The sequence below is a fragment of the Somniosus microcephalus genome, chromosome 5 (genome assembly GCF_052327205.1).
Source record: "Somniosus microcephalus isolate GS21.2 chromosome 5, FLI_Smic_1.0, whole genome shotgun sequence".
NCBI lineage: Eukaryota > Metazoa > Chordata > Chondrichthyes > Squaliformes > Somniosidae > Somniosus > Somniosus microcephalus.
This window is the reverse complement of record NC_140991.1, coordinates 305194765-305209798: the sequence shown is the minus strand read 5'-3', so window position 1 is coordinate 305209798 and position 15034 is coordinate 305194765. Positions and strand designations below refer to the sequence as shown.

General features: G+C 42.6%; 1 protein-coding gene across 3 annotated transcripts in view; it reads left to right on the top strand.

Annotated features, from left to right (window-relative positions):
- The window catches only part of LOC147117868 (cadherin-18-like), a 1002068-nt gene that overhangs the window by 483310 nt on the left and 503724 nt on the right, over positions 1–15034 (top strand). Inside the window, exon 1 of one of the 3 annotated variants that reach the window (XM_085989251.1) lies at positions 6728–6906. The exons of 1 other annotated variant lie outside the window; for it this stretch is intronic. The gene's annotated coding sequence lies outside the window, so the exon portion shown is untranslated. Of the gene's footprint in view, positions 1–6727; positions 6907–15034 lie in introns of those variants that run through there. One more of the 3 variants, XM_085989249.1, reaches the window with a different exon arrangement.

Below are 15034 nucleotides of genomic sequence, written 5' to 3'. Positions count from 1 at the left end.
AATTGACATGAGTCAGTCATTCATGAAAGAGAGACTTATGAAATAATACTGAGCGGCCTGCGGGTGGCGGTGTCCAGGGAGAGCATAAATACTCGGGCACGGGCCCAGCTTGCGCAGGACATTCTTAACAGGAACTAGTGAAGGACACAACTAGACCTCCATGTTGTAAAACAGTTGATTAACACTTTGTTTAACGCTTAGACCAAGTGCCGAGTAGTTTTCTTATGTCAATAATGTTTTGGGCTAATTTTGATCTGGTGATAGCCTGATTCAGATTTAATTCAGCAACGCACACAATCTAATTAACTGTGGACTCATTTCATCTGGTGTTGGTGCGTCGAATCCCTCTGGTTTGACTGTTTTGTTTGCAGCACATATGCCCACAAATAATTGGACCTCATAAGGATTTCCAGGTCTTGGGACAGCCATTTTAGTTGATACCCATTGGATAGGCACGTCTGCATCTTGCCTTATTTCATTTTCCATTAACTTGTTCAGCTTCTTCTCCGTTTGCTTTCTGAGTGGGAACAGGAGTTTCCTACGCTGTTGTGTGGCTGATTCATCTTTCACTTTGACAACCTTTAGCTTGACAATGCTTTTGAAACTCTTTCTACCATTGGCGCAGTGTCACAGTATCAGATATGGCTCAGTGGCTCAGTGGGTAGCACTCTTGCCTCTGAGTCAGAAGATTGTGGGTTTAAGTCCCACTCCAGAGGCTTTGAGCATAAAAATCTAGGCTGATACTCCAGAGAGACGTTAAACTGAGGCCCTGTCTGCTCTCTCAAGGGGGCGTAAAAGATCCTATGGCACTATTTTGAAGAAGAGCAGGGGAGTTATCCCCGGTGTCCTGGCTAATATTTATCCCTCAATCAACATAACAAAAACAGAGTATCTGGTGATTATCACATTGCTGTTTGTGGGAGCTTGCTGTGTGCAAATTGGCTGCCGCATTTCCTACATTACAACAGTGACTACACTTCAAAAGTACTTCTACAAAAGCAAAATATTGCGAATGCTGGAAATCTGAAATAAAAACAGAAAATGCTGGAAATACTCAACAGATCAGGCAGCATCTGTAGAGCGAGAAACAGAGTTAACGACGAAGGGTCATCGACCTGAAACGTTAACTCTGTTTCTCGCTCTACAGATGCTGCCTGACCTGCTGAATATTTCCAGCATTTTCTGTTTTTAATTCCAAAAGTACTTCATTGGCTGTAAAGCGCTTGGAGACGTCTGGTGGTTGTGAAAGGCGCTATATAAATGCAAGTCTTCCTTTCTTCTTTTCACATCATTCTTATGGACTAAATGAGCAGGCGTGTCAGCATTATCTGTGAAACACCGAGACTGGACTTTTCTGTCATCTCAGCTTTTAACCAGGATTTCACTCCGCGTTCCTGAAGCTGTACTCATCTATGATGTTTCTTGGGCACCCAGAATCAACCATTATTTTCACTGCTAGCTGTCACGTCTTACTTGACACAAAGTTGACGTTTTTCTCTTGTTTTCTCTTTTTTTTTACATTAAGCAGGCCACGTGCCATCTTCTGAACTAACTTGGCATTTTCCTGTATTATTTCCAATTTGTCAAGTTTTTTTTGCTTTTTGGTCGTGTCACCCTGGCTCAGTTGGTGACACTGCTGCTTCTGAGTTGGAAGTTTGAGGGCTCAGGCCCCATTCCAGGACTGAACAAATGAATCTAGGCCAGAAATCCAGTGCCATACTGAGGGAGTTCTGCATTGTCAGAGGTGTCATCAAATGTGAAGTTATCCACTTTGGTAGGAAAAATAGAAAAGCAGAGTATTTTTTAAATGGTGAGAGATTGGGAAACATTGGTGTTGAGAGGGACCTGGGTGTCCTTGTACACGAATCACTGAAAGTTAACATGCAGGTACAGCAAGCAATTAGGAAAGCAAATGGTATGTTGGCCTTTATTACAAGAGGATTTGAGTATAAGAGTAAAGACGTCTTATTGCAATTATACAGGGCCTTGGTGAGACCCCACCTGGAGTATTGTGTACAGTTTTGGTCTCCTTACCTAAGGAAGGATATACTTGCCATAGAGGGAGTGCAACGAAGGTTCACCAGACTGGTTCCTGGGGTGGGGGGATTGTCCTATGAGGAGAGATTGAGTAGACTAGGCCTATGTTCTCTGGAGTTTAGAAGAATGAGAGGTGATCTCATTTAAACATACAAAATTCTTACAGGGCTTGACAGGGTAGATACAGGGAGGATGTTTCCCCTGGCTGGGGAGTCTAGAACCAGGGGTCACAGTCTCAGGATAAGGGGTCGGCCATTTAGGACTGAGATGAGGAGAAATTTCTTCACTCAGAAGGAGGTGAATCTTTGGAATTCTCTACCCCAGAGGGCTGTGGAGGCTCAGTCATTGAGTATATTCAAGACAGTGATCGATAGATTTTTGAATATTAAGGGAATCAAGGGATATGGGGATAGCGCAGGAAAGTGGAGATGAGGTAGAAGATCAGCCATGATCTTATTGAATGGCGGAGCAGGCTCGAGGGGCCGAATGGCCTACTCCTGCTCCTATTTCTTCTGTTTCTTATGTTCTTATCCTTCAGATCAGATGTTAAACGGAGGTCTTTTCTGCCTATTGCTTTAGTTCAAGTGGATATTAAAGATCCCATGACCCTATTGAGCAGGTAGATGGCCTGGCCAACATTCCGCCCTTAACCAGCGCCATCCAAAAACAAATGAACTAGTCATTCATTCAGTGGCTCTTTGTGAAATCTTGCTGTGTGCCAAACTATTTTACTTGATTTTCCTACGTAACAACAATCACTTAATTTCACAAGTAGCTCGTCATATGAAGCAATTTGGGATGGTTCTAAGAGGTGATAAGGTGTCGTATAAATGCAAGTCTTTGGCTCACTGTCCTGCTCTGCGGTTCCATCTTAGTTTTCTAGATCGTTATCATATTTTGTCTTTGCAAGTTGCAGCAGTGTCAAATATTCTTACATGATCAACGTGATTTTCCTCTTGACGCCTACTCTCATTCATGGATGTGACAGAAATAATATTCCTTGTCTTGAGCTTCTGTGTTTTCTATTTTGGTTTGCATTGCGAAATATTTAATTTCTTGGTATCGAACTTTGGCTCATTTCCCAAATCTTCCACCCTGCTTTTTGATTGTCTTGGTTGATTGCACAATGTCCAACACTTCATTCAGATCACATCCTTTCCTGATACAATAGTCTTTGAAGTGCAACCTTCATTAATCTGAACTTGGAGCTCACAATCTGGAACTTGTAATTCCACTGCATGCTGCAAAGCTCTTCTACTTTTTCTCTGACAATCTGATCAAACAGATGAAAGAGTCAATGTTGTCCTTGGGTGTAAAATTGATTGGTGAGTACTGCTTTGGCACTGTTGAAATCATCACTCTCACCTGTACTACGGACACTGGCAAATTTCTTCTACCGTCTGTCCTTCATAATGTAGCCACAGAGCTCTGTTTTTCTCAAATATATGAATGTTTAACAGAAAGAACTTCAATTTTGACAGTGCTTTTCATAACCTTAGACATCACAAAGTGCTTTAAAAGAGAAAAACTTGTATTATACAGGAAACTTTCTGGTATCTGGCACTGACGGGACCGAGCTGGTGCCGTCCCATCAAAACTGCCGTAGGAACCAGTGCTAATGTTAAAACATACGGATCTTCTGAGCTCCGTGTGAAGCAACAAACCCTGTTGCTTAGCAACAGCTTCAAAACAGTCGGCGTAGCTTGCAAGCGTCTCTGTAGCTAAGTAACAGCTTCAGCTAGACCTTGCAGGGCCACGACTGCAGAAAAAAAGCAACGAAAAGAAAAAAAACATATCTGAACCGACTCCTGAATTTTGCTGGTGGATAGAGCTTTCCAGACATTTAACCTCGGATAAAGGAAAGTTTCCTGTACAGCACCTTTCACAACCTCAGGATGTCCCCCAGCGCTTTACAGTAAATGGAGTACTTTTGAAGTATAGTCACTCTTGTAATGTAGGGAAACAATGTCCCCGCTGGTTGGCATTCCTGTGGCCCACGACTGCTGAGCTGCCTCGAGAATGCCCATCTGACGTCTGCTGCTCCCCGGGCCTCGATATTATGGCGACCTCTTCGCCACCGGAACCCGGTCTTGAATGTATAATCTAGTCGGACTCTGCTGTCCAGTACTGAGAGAGTGCTGCATTGTCTGAAATGCCACCCTGTGTATGATATAGGAACATAGGAACACAGGAGTAGGCCATTCAGCCCCTCGAGCCTGGTCCGCCATTCAACGAGATCATGTTAAACCAAGTTCTTGTCTGTCTGTTTGGGTGGATGATCCTCACTTGTTGCCTCACCCAAATGAACCAGCTACTTTTATTGCCATGGATTTGGGCACACAACCAGTCAAAATGGTCATTTGGACCATGAGAAAATTGGTCGCCTTTCTCTTGAAAAAAGAAGACTGAGGGATGACCTAATAGAGGTCTATAAAATGTTTTGATAGAGTGGACACAGAGAGAATGTTTCCACTTGTGGGGAAGAAGGTAACTAGAGGCCATCAATATAAAATAGTCAGCAAGAAATCCAATAGGGAATTCAGAAGACACTTCTTTACCCAGAGAGTGGTGAGAATGTGGAACTCGCTACCACAGGGAGTGGTTGAAGCGAATAGTATAGATGCATTTAAGGGGAGGCTGGACAAATATATGAGGGAGAAGGGAATAGAGGGTTAGATGAGGAAAGACGGGAGGAGGCTCGAGTGGAGCATAAGCACTGACATGGACTGGTTGGGCCGAATGGCCTGTTTCTGTGTATTTCTCGTATATCCTATGTAATCCTATGTAAAACTGAGGCCAGAGCCACTGTTATAATAATACTAAGGAAAAAGGACGCAATTGGTATGACCGCTACTGTAGGAGTTAGAGAGATAAATCGCTTGGTGATCACTACAGAAAGTGGATGCTAGAAACAAAATGTTAAAGAAAAATCCAAATTAAACTAAAACATGTGCCCACCTTTGGAATACAATGTTAGTCGTACAAACAGGATAATGTAGCAGGTGTACTATTGCAGTATGACTCATAGATCACGTCCACTTTAGGGACTTGAGCACAAAATCTAGGCTGGTGCTCCAGCGCTGTTGGAGGTGCCGTCTTTCAAGTAGACCTAAAAGAGCCCATGGCACTATTTTGATGAAGAGCAGGGGAATTCTCCCCAGTGTCCTGGTCAATATTCATCCCTCAATGAACTCCTTCAAACAGATTTTTTCTGGTCATTATCACATTGCTGTTTGTGGGAGCTTGCTGTGCGCAAAATGGCTGCTGCGTTTCCTACATTACAACAGTGACTACAGCTCAAAAGTATTTCAATGGCTGTAAAGCGCTTTGGAATGCCCTGGGGTCATGAAAGGCGCTATATAAATGCAAGTCTTTCTTTCTTTTCATTTCAACTTACATAACAGTGCTGATAGACTGGTGATGTTACACAGCCTTCTCCATAATTGTCATCCAAATCAAGCACGAGGACACTAGCCCAAACTGAGGAGAGATCTAGAACATGATACATGTGTACACCAACCAAGCAGCGAATCTGAATTCCTGAATTATATAATCCTGCAACAAATATTTATGCATTGATCTAGTCAGTTATATTATACACGGATATAAGAACATAAGAAATAAGAGCAGGAGCAGGCCATACGGCCCCTCAAGCCTGCTCCGCCATTCAATAAGATCATGGCTGATCATCGACCTCAACTCCACTCTTCCGCTAGATCCCCATATCCCTTGATTCCCCTAGAGTCAAAAAATCTATCGATCTCAGCCTTGAATATACTCAAAGACACAGCATTCACAGCCCTCTGGGGCAGAGAATTCCAAAGATTCACAACCCTCTGACTGATGAAATTCCTCCTCATCTCAGTCTTAAATGGCCGACCCCTTATCCTGAGACTATGCCCCCTAATTCTAGACACTCCAGCCAGGGGAAACAACCCCTCCGCATCTACCCTGTCAATCCCCTTCAGAATCTTGTATGTTTCAATGAGATCACCTCTCATTCTTCTAAACACCAGAGAGTATAGGCCCAATCTACACAATCTCTCATCATAGGACAGCCCTCTCATCCCAGGAATCAATCTAGTGAACCTTCGTTGCACCGCCTCCAAGGCAAGTATACCCTTCCTTAGATAAGGAGACTAAAACTGTGCCCAGTACTCCAGGTGTGGACTCACCAAGGCCCTGTACAGTAGTAGTAAGACTTCCTTACTCTTATACTCCAACCCCCTTGCAATAAAGGCCAACATGCCATTTGCCTTCCTTATTGCTTGCTGTACCTGCATGCTAGCTTTCTGTGTTTATGTGGAAATATAAACTTCACTTTCTTTGAGAAATTATAATCAAGCAAAACTAGCCATATTGGCACAAATCTTCATGCTTATACCTTCTTGAGAATCATTAAAGATGCAAAATTTTAGTTGAGTCAGTTATCTTGCGTTATAATTGCAAACTCTGTATTAATTTTGCAAATTTTGCACTGATACTTCTTTTTCATGGCTTCTTTCTCCACACACTGCACACATTTTTTGTTTAGAATTTCAATTCCCCTTTCTTGTAGTCCTCTTTCTAATGTAAATACACATGTGCGATTGAACACGAATGACATTTTATTGTGTAAATCACTTATTAAAGGTTATCCTTTCCTAGGATTTATTCCTCTAAGGTGATCAAGAAGGATTAGAAAGGAATTACCAGAATTAGAAACTGCAGTTTGTTTGTCTGCCCTTCAGTCTTGTAGCCTGCTAGATTCGAGCCTTGTTTTATAGGTTGGCAGTGTTACAGAGAAGTGAAGAAAAGGCTCCCCTGCCTCCGACTGATTTTCCACTTACTGCAACTTGCTTCGAACTCAGAGAGGACCTGTCTGAAGAGGTAGGTTTCAGTAGAAGCAGGGGGAAATGGAGAGGCAATTTGTTTTTCTTCAGAAGGAGCGGTAAGCCAATGTCTTGTTATACGATGTCTAGTAGGATTGATGGGATGTGAGTGGGGGATCAGTAAGGGAAAGAAGGGATATTCTGCTCATGGGTTTGAGTCACAATACTAACAGACTGTGGAACGGCTCTGTTTAACGAGCAAATTTAAAATTTGGACTTGTTCCAAGTATGTAATTTCACACCTTGTGGATATGCTGCAAATTCATATGCTCACACCCACATTTTGTCTCTAGTTGTATACGTACCCAGAAGCTAATAAGTTAAATTCTGGTTAATTATAATTTAAATTATATAAGCAGTTGCACACTATACCTTACAGTTTGCATATCAGATAAATCGACGCTGCCTGGCTTGTGCTGTTATAATGCGAAGATAGAATGTGAAAAATAGGTGCAGTGTAACAAAATCGATTCAGGTCATTATTGTGACATGGGCAGAATTAAATTGAAGCCAGCGTCCACTGTGCAGTCAGTGCAATACATCTCAGTTCTCACAGTCAAGAAAACTCTCTGAGTAACGGAACGAATCTGTTGAACGCTCTAATCACACTGAAGTTATAAACAGATCTCGGAGTCACCGTCAATATTTCTGGTACCAACATGCTCAACAGCGACGGAATGCAGTTGTTTTGCTCTCATCGGGAAAAAGCTGGATGCTTTGACAGGGAAAAACGATGTGATACTTAAAGCAAATGGTGGAAATTTAATGATATTTCTTTTGATGTGAGGAGAGTAGATGTATCATGTGAAACTGTGCCCAGGAGAATTATAGTATTCATTTCTCATTGGCGGTGTGATACAGCATTGTAAGGCAGAACAATGTAGAGCTGTTCACTAACTGCATGAGTGGAAGAGTGAATTAAGATATAACGTAGATAGATGTTAAAATAAGTTACAGCTTTTAGGTTAGTTGTAAGAATGGATCATTTCCAATAATTGAACTTAATTTCCATTGGCACTTTGGGCTTTGCAGAAGTGAGAGATGGGTTGAATGTTTTTAAAAAAAATAATTTTTGATCTCTCGCAGTAATTAAATAGTAGTGTCTTTTCCTGTATGATAAGGATTTTAGTGAATACATTCCCATATCAATCAAATATACCGTATGCACCAGATTCACAAGCTTGGCTCCCAGATTTTAAATCCTTTTTCGGGTCCCTTTCTACTTTTCTTTCTGATTTATTTTGAGTGGATAATAATAATTCCCTTCTTTCTTCAACCTACAGGTTGTGTAGAGCAAGCATGGCCCTAAATCTGTGGCTGTGATCCTGGTAGTTATGGCCAGATTGTGTCCGCCAGTGCTCTCTGGTATTGATCCCACTGGAATGTGCAGGGCCATTAGAGGGGACCTGGATCACTATGGATGCCTCCACACTGCCAAATCAAAATGGCTGCTGCGTTGTACCTACATAATGGTCACTGCAGTTTAAAAGCCATTCATCGTGTGTGAAACACTTTGAGAAGTTTTCAAAAAGATTTAATGTGTTGCTTTACTTTTTTTTTATTCATGGGATGTGGACATCACCAGCAAGGCCAGCATTTATTGTCCTCGAGAAGGTGGTGTTGAACTGCTTTCTTGAATACAACTGACTGGTTTTACTAGACCATTTCCGAGGGAAGTTAAGAGTCAACCACGTTGCTGTGGGTCTGGAGTCACATATAGGCCAGACTGGGTAAAGACAGCAGGTTTCTTTCTCTAAAGGACATTAGTGAACCAAATGGACTTTTTACCATTACTGATACCAGCTTTTTAATTCCATATTTATTTAATTGAATTTATATTCTCCAACTACCGTGGTGGGATTTGAACTCATATCTGCCAGATCAGAAGGCTAGGCCTACATGGATTGCTGGTCCAGTAACATAACCACTATGCTACCATTTCCCTCATTCGCATCTGTTTATTTCCTTTGACAAAATTGATCAATTGTTGATCAGACAAACTGTTTGCCATGGTGAAGGAATTAAATAACAGGGGTGCAAGTTAAAAACTGGGAAATTAGGAGGAAGAATGTTAATGAATTTTTGGAATAAAATACTAATCCGAGAGATGATGGGGTAGATTTTTGTCTTTAATCACCAGGGTGTGAAATGTTGGCTGAATGGAATGCAGAGAGGAAAATCTAACGGGAAGGATGGCTGGCCAATAACTAAACTGAAATGATTTTCCTTCCATTTAAACTAACGGAAGGAAGATCAGGTGGCTTCTGCAATTGCCATGGAATCCTCCCTGCCCAATTGTCACCTTGATGCTCTGACCAAGTGATGCTTAGCGGCCATGCAGTAAAGGTGAAAATCTAACCCCATCAGTTGTTTTTCTGGCGAGAGTGGTGATTGAGAGATACCATGAGAAGGCAGGTAGGTGAGGCTGATTTCCAAGAAGATGGCAAGCTCACTGGGACTAATGGTTGTTTTTTTCTGATTCATAAAATGTGTTATGTTTTAAAGCAAACTCCGTGGCTGTGTTTGCTCCTATTTAAAGCAACTATTACAATCTTTTAAAAAATGAATGCTGATGCTCTCTCGAACAATTTTATCTTCAAACCTCAATGATTGTTAGTTTTACACATTCACTCAAGAGCAGCAACATTTGAATACTTGATTAAAAGTTGAGTAAAGTTTTTGAGGATGGCAGTAGCATATTTTCACAATTTCTCAATGCATATTCATGTGAGAAAATACAAATGAGATTTAGGCTCTTGTTATATACTTACCACAATTCCCTTTGCTTGTCAGCCGTGGCTCAGTTTGTTGTGCCCTGGCTTTTGAATCAGAAAGTGTGTGGGTTCAAGTCCCACTCCAAGAGACTTAAGCACAAAAAAAACTTGAGTACTCCAGTGCAGTGCTGAAGGAGTGCTGCACTATCGGAGGTGCCATCTTGTGAAGGAATAAGCTACATTCAGGAAAAAATACACCATTCTATGAAAGAATTCTGGCCTTTGTAACATGACAAACTGGGCTTGAAAATCTAAAAGCCTCAACAATGGAGAAGCTGTAAACAGCATATAGGCTATTGAGATAAGATAAGTTGTTGGCACTGAACCGAAAGCCTTATTGAAACAGGAGGTTGGAGGCTCCTGAAAGTCTGAAGCCTTGGAAAAAAGACAATGGTACACCCTGTTAAGGTGTTCTAAAGTACATTTCGTAAACAGGCACCTGAAAGAAGAAGAAACATATGCCTTCGTAAAAATGACATCAAGTAAAAGAAACACCTGCCGTCAAATCGTTTTTATGTTAAACTTAGAACACCTACGGACAGGATACATGATTCTGTGTTGCAACCAGCTGAGGTAAATAAGAATTGCATAGATCACCCTAGTTGAGGAGTTTTAATTTATACATCGTAGAAAGACACAAACAGAAGACCTTGGTAAGAATGACATCAAATAGATGCACCTGCTCCACACCGTTTTTTATGATAAGCTTCAAACACCGAGGGTAGAGACATAATTCTTAATGCTACCAGCTGATCGAACTGTAAAAATAGCAGGGGTCCGCAGAAAAATGACTAGAGATAATTAGTTTACATCAGCAGAAAACTTCAAAGGAAATACCACTGCAAAAGGGTATAAAAATTGAACTTTCAAACAGGATGATAGATTTGCTATAAAGGGGCAAAGCGATTCTTGGCTTCAGAGCTAGCTCTGTAAGCCTTCAACTCTTTGCATCTCGGGGATCAAGGTAGTGTATTTGATTTTGGAGGCTATCCTAGAATAAACTAGGAACTATAAAACTAGCAAAGTTAAGATTTGAGAATAAGGATCTCTGATCATAGAATTATAAGCTTTTTGTATTTGGAACTGTTAATGTTGCGATTGAATCATCAGCTGTAAGTTATATGTCGGCTCTTTAATAAATCTATATTTTTTTAGAATTGTCTCACATAGTACTTCTGTATCAAACTCACAAACTCAATCTCTGTACACTCTTTGGTGAGGAGTTGCTGAATTCTGGGGGAGTTTTCCAGACCCTCATAATATCCGGAAGGTTACAGTCAAGCTAAACTTATTAAAAGTGCTATCTGGAGGATGGTAACATCTTCAGGTTGTTCCTTTCCTTTAGGGAGAGATAGTCTGGACCTTTAGACCCAATTAAACATCTTTAGGATTAGGCTACCTCAAACTTTAGTTGAAAGTGAACGTCTGGGGAATACGCCTGATCTGGGGTAGCCCTAAAGGGGCTAGGACTAGTAATTATCCCTTCAGTCTTTCAGATGAGAAATTAATCCGAGGCCCCGTCTACTCCCTCGGGTGGATGTAAGTGATCCTATGGCACTAATTTGGAGGAGTTATCCCCGGTGTCCTGGGCCAATATTTATCCCTCAATCAACATCACAAAAAAAAAGTTTAGCTGGTCATTATCACATTACTGTTTGTGGGAGCTTGCTGTGCGCAATTTAGCTGCTGCGTTTCCAACATTACAACAGTGACTGTAAAGCACTTTGGGATGTCTGCTGGTTGTGAAGGGAGCTATATAAATACAAGTCTTTCTTTTAATCACTCAGTAATAACCATTCGATGATTATTTTCAGCAACAGTTCCAAAACGCGTACAAAATACATTCATTTCCCCAAGCCAATTAGTGTCTATGTATTTCCCTCTTATCTGAGCTTCCTTCAGCTTAGATGCGGAGAGGCACAGCCAGCTAAATTGTAACTTCCTTCTCATGTCTGATCTCAGCGTTGTTCAAGGTAGTAGGTGTCACAGGTTAAATGATCCTGCACAGTTTACTCTGATGGTAACGGGGCATTTCACTTGCCGACTCTTGTTTATTGATATTTTTAAAGTGCTCTTTTATTAATCATTGAAGATTAAGGTTATCCCCATTCATCAAATCTGAAACTGTCCAGGTGGTGGGATAAGGCAGAGCAGGAGGTGGGATTATGGATCGAGATTAAAGACTTGCGCGGTAATTTTAACTTAACCCACCCAATGGGAAACCACACGTTTTACGCCCGGCCCAATTTTAGAACATAAGAATTAGGAGCAGGAGTCAGCCATTCGGCCCCTCGAGCCTGCTCCGCCATTCAGTAAGATCATGGCTGACCATGAACCTCAACTCCACTTTCCCGCCCGATCCCCATATCCCTTGATTCCCAAAAATCTGTCGATCTCAGCCTTGAATATACTCAACGACTGAACATCCACAATCATTTGGGGTAGAGAATTCCAAAGATTCACAACCCTCTGAGTGAAGAAATTCCTGCTCATCTCAGTCTTAAATGGCCGACCCCTTATCCTGAGACTATGCCCCCTAGTTCTAGACTCACCAGCCAGGGGAAACAGCCTCTCAGCAACTACCCTGTCAATCCCCCTCAGAATCTTATATGTTTCAATGAGATCACCTCTCATTCTTCTAAACTCCAGAGAGTATAGGCCCATTCTACACAATCTCTCATCATAGGACAGCCCTCTCATCCCAGGAATCAATCTAGTGAACATTTGTTGCACCACCTCTCAGGCATGTATATCCTTCCTCAGCTCGGAGACCAAAATTTTACTTTGCCTGAAGTCAATGGAGTGTAAAATCAGGTGGTATTGTAAAACAGGTGTCTAATCCGATCCAGCCAGTCGCCCGCAGGGCGGGTTAGCTTAAAATTACCCCCTCGGTTTCATCCAAATCTCGCTAAATAATGACTCTGTGTCACGGGGCTGATTTTAATTCACCTAAATGGGCACCACCAGCCTCTAAACGGGGTCAGTAGTTTTACCGGTCCATTCACACCAACGCTCCAGCCATCACCATTTGTACATGGGCCAATGGCTGGCCAAAATGCCCGCCTGCTTCAGGCGGTAAGTCCCTTTAAATATGCAAATCAGGGGTCTTATGACATGAGAAGATGTTCTGGCGCGGAGGATTGCATACCAGTGACAGAACCCTGCCTGATTCTCCTTCCGTTGACACTACTGAAGGGCAAACCTGCCAGGCTGAGGAAGGGGTGTCCAAAACTCTCCGCCGGATTTCCCTTCCTGTGTTCCGCCCGGGCACCACTTAATGCCCAGGTGGTAATATCGTGAATCTACCCTGTCTTCACATCGCATTGTATATGAGTTGGCGCCATCGACTTTGAAGATACAAAAGGGAAGTTGGACCCAAATTCGCAGGGCTATGGGGCAAGAGCAGGGGGCTGAGACTGATTGGAGAGCTCTTTCAAAGAGTCGGCACAAGCACGGTGGGCCGAATGGCCCCCTTCAGTGTTGAAAAATTCTGCCCTCTTGAGGATCCCTGATTATAATCGCTCAACCTTTGGTGGCCGTGCCTTCTCTTGCCTAAGCCCTGAGCTCTGGAATTCCCTCCCTAAACCTCTGCACCTCGCTACCTCCCTTTCCTCCTTTAAGACGCTCCTTAAAGCCTACCTCTTTGACCAAGCTTTTGGTCACCTGCCCTTATTTATCCTTATGTGGCTCGGTGTCAAATTTTTTGTCTTAAAATACTCCTGTGAAGCACCTTGGGACGTTTTACTACGTTAAAGGTGCTAAATAAATACAAGTTGTTGTTGTTATTGTAAAATGCTACGAGTATGTGCCCATATGAACAGTAGACATTGCGCTCGAATTTCCAAGCCCCGTGGAGGCGGGTTTGGAGGCGGGAGTGGGGGAAAAATTGCAGAATCGGGGAGCACGAAACCTTCCCTTCCAACCCGCCTCCATGCCCGTTTCCCAGGAGGCGGGTACCAGACCTGTGCTGGGAGCCACCTCCCCAAGGCAGGAAGGGGATTAGTGCCAATTAACTGTCTGTTAACAGGTAGTTAACAGGCAGTTTTTGGCCTAATCCCTATTTTTAGCCCTGAAGTGTGGGCTGCCCGACGGCTCCAAACCACGCCAAGTTAGCGAGGCGGACCGTCGGGCTGAAGGGCTTGGAGGGTTCGAGATATCTGGTGTTCAGGTGAATGATGGGTGCATGAGTGCAGAGGTAAGTGTGTTTGTTGTGTGTAAAGTGTTTAAATAAGTTTTACTTACCTTTACTTACTAATGCAGGCCTCCTTCCTTCAGGTCTCGGGAGTCCCTCATCTCACCGGCACAGAAAGCAGAGTGGCCGTGAGCTGTCAAAAGTTGCAGCATTCTGCTTTCTGTTCTGGAGAGATTTCTAACTGAGTCTGTGGAGAAGGACTCAAGTTAGAAGTCAGATGGTCAGTGTTTGACAGCTTCACAGAGCTGTCAAACGTTGATATTTCATCTGTCAAAAGCTCTTGACAGATGAAATGTCAATCTGTGTCGTCACCTGTAACTGGGTATCCCTTAATTGGCCTGCTGAGCCCGCTGGGCGGGCTCAACAAGGTCAATCAAGGGAAAATTGCGTGGGTTGATCACAAATCGATGGAGCGGGACTACAACCCAAAAAGCAGGAGTCCCGCCTCCATTACGTCCCCATTGACAAAATCCAACCCATTGTCTTTGTTTTGCCTAGTTTTTGCTATGAATTTACAAGGGTATTCACCAGGTTTGTTAATGCAATTCTGTTTGTTAACCTCCACCTTTAGACAACCAAGGCCCATATTTTTCCTGGTGCCAGTAAGTGTAGAGGCTGGTTTTTGAGCAAGTTGGGTAACAGCAATCAGAAGGCAAAATAATTTGTGTGGCGACCTCAGTATTCACCTGGTCTCATGTGGCCTCCAGCAAGATAGAACAGACCAATCTCCTTTTGTAATTGGGTTATGCTATTGATTCATGTCTTGTTGGTGCAGGGACTTTGAATGAAAAACCTCCTTGCGTTTGTGCAGTTTTTGACAAAAGGTTTATTGCATGGGAGTGTTAAAAATAAATGACATTTCCCAATATCTACTGCCAGAGGTGGACAAACCAGGCAATTGGACACAGGCCATTGGAATTACAAACCCCACTCTCAATTTTCCCTCCTTTCAAACAAAAAAAAGCTCTCTCCATGCTGCCCAAACCCCTGAGAAATACTGCTACTATATCAGAGTATTACTTTTAAAATTTCATATATCAGTTATCCTACGGTCTACCTGAAAGAGATTGAGACTTGTGCTAGTTTATGCCCCTCACTGGATTCGGACAGCCCAAACTCAATTCACACCATTTACAGCCAACAGAGAATTTCATCTCGTG